Raw genomic sequence first — 4,827 nt, forward strand, 5'->3', positions numbered from 1 at the left:
TTTTTTTTCCCTTTAGCTCTCCAGGTGACTCTAATATGAAGCCAAGGTTGAAGACCCCTGGTTCAGAGGGTCACACAGAATAGGGGGAACTGGTCAAACAAGATTTTTTTTAAGGGAAGGTCATTCACATTTGAGGGGGTACAAGGTAAGACCAACCATACATGAAAGACCAGCTTGTAAGTGCTATTGGTGAGCCAGTAGGTAGTAAGAAGCATAAGCTTCAGGCTCGCTAGGAGTCTTTCTGGTTAAAGCAGCTTTCTGACACAGGTTTTTTTTGTAAATTTATTTTATTTGTTTATTTATTTTTTAATTTTATTACATGGGCAGGCACCGGGAATCGAACCCAGGTCCTCTGGCATGGCAGGCAAGCCTTCTTGCCTGCTGAGCCACTGTGGCCTACCCTTTTTTTAAAAATAAAGTTATTATTTATTTATTTATTTATTTTACATGGGCAGGCACCGGGAATGACACAGGTTTGATGTTTTTATCTTCTTCCTTTCCTGGTAGGAGCCAAACTCAGGCATAAATGGCCTGGCAGCTGCAGAAAGCACAAAAGCCGGGAAGAGACATCGCTTTCATGGGCTGTTTTATCAGAGCATACCCTCACTCACTCCCTGTTCCCAGCCCTCAGGGAGCTTTTAGTCTAGTGCAGACCACACTGGTCTTTGGGCCAGATCCAACCAGCCAGCTGTTTCTGTAAATAAAGTGTCATTGGAACACAGCCATACCCATTTGTTTATACGTTATCTATGATTGTTTTCACCCGACAATGGCAGATGGAGGGGCTGAGTGGTTGTGAGGCACTTAGATAGGGAAAGAGGGAGGGGGAAGCACCCCTAAGTCACATCACAAGAAGTTCCTTTTGGCACACTCACACTTAGCCCCTGCACACCTAGCCCTCACGCTAATGCAAAGTGCAGCTCATCAATCCCATATTAGCATAACCAGAGGGGAAGGGCCCCTCCAATCCCTTATAATGCAGAAATCCCAACCTCAGTGTGCTTCTCCTCCTTTGGAGAATGCCCACGCTCACCCCCATTTGAGCGTGTGCTTTCGCTACGCACTGAACTTTTTCGCTGTACATACTGACTAGCTTTTGGATTCTTTGGCTGTACCCACTGACTAGTCCTAGAATTCTTTTCTGTAACTCAGTTGAGAATTCTCATGGCATCAGTCCCTGGTTGAGGTTTCAACCTCTCCAAGAACTCCTGGGTCTCCCAGCATCAGTTGCATCAGAGACCTAGGGTTACAAAACTTCAAGTATTTACTATCATACCCGTTATAGAAGTAATTTTCAGATCGTGGTCTAGTGGACAGTTGAACTCTATTTTCCCAACACAAGTGATACACTTGTTTTTTAATAGGCTGATTTAGACAAGGATTTTTGGTTGAAAAGAGAAAATCCACTCAAATGGACTCAAGGAGAAAGGGGATTATGATAAAAATACTTTCCCAGGGAATTCATGGACAGAAAATGAAATACAGCCATTGCTCCTCTAGCCTGATTTTTTGCCATGCAAATTGGCCATAACTCAATTCTATTAATTAAAGAACATATTTTACATTTTAAGGTCATCATTAGTTATAACAAGAACTTGACTAGGAACTAATAATATGCTCAGGAACTGGCACTGAGTTAAGAAAAACTGTCGCCTGAGCAACACAAGGACTTTGTTTGGGTAGGTTTGACTTTGTTTATCCCAACAATGGGCAATAACAAGATAAAGGAGATAGGAATTTGTAAAATCCAGTGTTGGATAACAGAGCTGGTAGTGATAGGAAAAGAAAGGACATGATTTTTAAGCAAAAGCTGTAAGTCCTCAAACACTGGATTTGCTCTGTATGTTTGTCTTTTACCGCTATAAAAAGCTTCTTTATCATTGAAATTACTACAGTAAAAATATGTTTTCTTTTTATCCTGCAACTCTCTGGCTCCCATCCTCATTTCTCCCTTGAAACAATTGTTTTTGGAAGTGTGAGTTTTCTAAAGAATGCAGAACTCACTGTCCAATCAGACCTCATGAAAAATATAACTGAGTCAGGACCTGAGATACTTTCTTGGACCCTGGGATCCCATATCTGCCTTTCTTGGCCTCCTTTCTCATACCTGACTATCTCTACATACACCTGGAAAATCTGACCTGTTCTCACCAGAAAGCTGTCGTAGTGTTCCTTAGCACAAATTCTTAAGAGAGAATATAATTGGCTGAGCTCAATTTATAGCTCCATACTTTTAAGAGAGACTGCTAAAATCTTGACCTTTAGCTTGACCTTTACATTGCCTCCAAGCCAAAAGCCTACATTCCCAGCTTCCCTGAAGTCTCATTATAGCCCTGAGGTGAAGTCCTGTTGCAATGAGATAATAACACTTCTGCTTATGACAATGCATATATATCATCTTTCATGAAGTTGAGAGTGGCCTCACTTTCCAGCCTCCTTTATCCTCTACCTTTGCCTGCAAGGTGAATATGATGATGCGATGGCTGGAGCTCTGACCAGCATTGTAGGCCATGAGCACAAGGGCCACATTGTTGGGATAGCGGAGTCCGAGCAGGAAGGAGCCAGGGTCCCCAATATCCTGGACTGCTGACACCCAGGCTTCGTTTATGTGAGAGAGAAATGCATGCCCATTTGTGTAAGCCACTATTTTGATGTGTAACTGAACTGACATCTTCCTCTGACCCAGTAAAATATGTGCCTGGAGAAGCAGGGCATGGGGAATGCTACCCATTCGGTGACCCCCAGGCCTAAGGAGATTCCTTAGGAAAGGAGACTTAGGCAGTGCAGGCAAACCATTTGGAGTATCCACCACAGTGGCTGGGTCCCCTTACCAGATGACTCGGTTCTGTATGGGAAGAAAATACTAGGAGACATGGGAGCTTTGGGATAGGATGCTATACATAGCACTTGCAGAAGGATAAATGCTTTTATTGAAGGGGAACCAGCTCCTGGAGGTGGAATTGTGAGTAACAAGACTTGAGGCCAGATGGACACATGACCTGCACAATTGAGTCAATTGTTCTGCTAATAGTTGAAGAAACAGCACAGTTTTCAGTGATCTGGTTAGCACATTCCTTTTGGCTATTTAGGGCTGTGATTTATAAGTGGCAAAATCACTTAGGCTAATAAAAGCCCCCAGGCTTGTTGGCAAACTTCTGAGATTTTTCAAGAAAGGGACCACTTAAATTTTAAAGTTAGCTTTCCCTAAGTGAATGACGCCCCCAGGAAACAGGTTTCAAAGGCACCACCGTCATTCACGCCCTCGGGAAGAAAGATGAGAGCGGTCAAGAAAATATACTGCAAGGGTTACATTCATTTCAAATATTTGACAAGCTTGGAGAGAACTGGAACAGGTTTCACAGAAATACAATTTCCCGCGCACACAGTTCCCACTACCATTTTCTTTCTTCTCTTTAAAAGCTCTTAATTGATTGAGGAAAATTGGTTTTAATAGTGGTTGGTTTGAATGCATCTATCCAATAAAAGAAAGAATATGTCATTTTTAAAAATAGCTTTTTTCTATATAACCACATCCTACTGGGCTATGGCCTTTCTGTTTAATTTCTTTTATCCCAAAGTGAATAGAATCCTAAAAGTTTGTACATAACCTCTGTCTCTTGAACCAGCGCTGTGCCAGCAGGGCGCTGCTCTCCACGTGGCCAGGTCCCTCTCGGGACACAAACTCAACCGCGAAGTTCAGAGATTTGAAAGTGGGGGTTTAAGAAAGATGTCAGTCAGTTGCTCTCCGTGTTCAAAAAACAATTTTAAAATGGCCTGAAACTGAAAAAAGAAAATTTAAAAAAAAGGCTCATTCTCCAGCGGTGGCCCAGATTATCAAGAAAGACCTCAATATATATCTTAGGGAAGTCTTCCAGACAAAGAGGGACAACTGTCACCTGCAGCCAGCAAGGTGGTTCCCCAGCATTTGCAGACAGCCCCTTTGGGAGTCAGCTAAGTCCTATAGGCTCCCATGACCAGAGGTGCCTAAGGACAGTCTTCTCAGCTCCACGGCACTACCAGGCAAGGGAGGGGTCACAGTAATTGTGGTGGTGGAGGAGAGGAGTGAGGAGAGATATGGTGCCCAGTGGTTCTCAGCCACGGAGGTCAGAACCTGGGATGCTTTGAACAAATAGTGATGCTCAGGGCCCACACCCCAAAAAGTCTAGCCCTGGGGCTAGGGCAGGGCTGGGCATCTGTATTGTTTCAAAATTCCAGATGAATTAACTTGCAGCCTGGGTTGGTGCTACTGATCAGAATGAATGAACCTTTGAGAGATTGGGAGCAACTATTTAGCAATTAGTGAAAAATGAAATCGAGACATGCTACCGTGACCACTTTCCCCAGGGGCCTCCAATCTTTCAGTCATGGAGTGTCGGGGTTTAGAAATATAAAACTCAAAGTGAAACTACTACTAAACTAGAATGGCAGATACGCAGAGGTTGGGGAGCACAAGCTTACCCACAGGAAATGAAAATGCTGCAGGGTCTAAATCTAAACGTGGGCATCAGGAACAAACAGATACACTAAATATCACTGGGAAACCACGGAAATGCTACCTATTCGGAGTGGCATTTTTTGTTTTTATCTTTACCTGTTAAAAAAATTATTTCTTCTCTTTAAAATGCCATATTAACAGAGTACATTACTCTCATGGATTGCATGTGGTGTGTGTGTGTTTTCAGTCTGTCTAAGCCTGTACATTTCCCAAATACTCTAAACAGAATTCAGGGCATGTGCATTTGGGTCATGTGGACTCCAAAGCAATAACACACACACACACACACACACACACACACACACACACATACACACACAACACACCTGGTA

Source organism: Tamandua tetradactyla, chromosome 5, assembly GCF_023851605.1.
Source record: "Tamandua tetradactyla isolate mTamTet1 chromosome 5, mTamTet1.pri, whole genome shotgun sequence".
Taxonomy (NCBI): domain Eukaryota; kingdom Metazoa; phylum Chordata; class Mammalia; order Pilosa; family Myrmecophagidae; genus Tamandua; species Tamandua tetradactyla.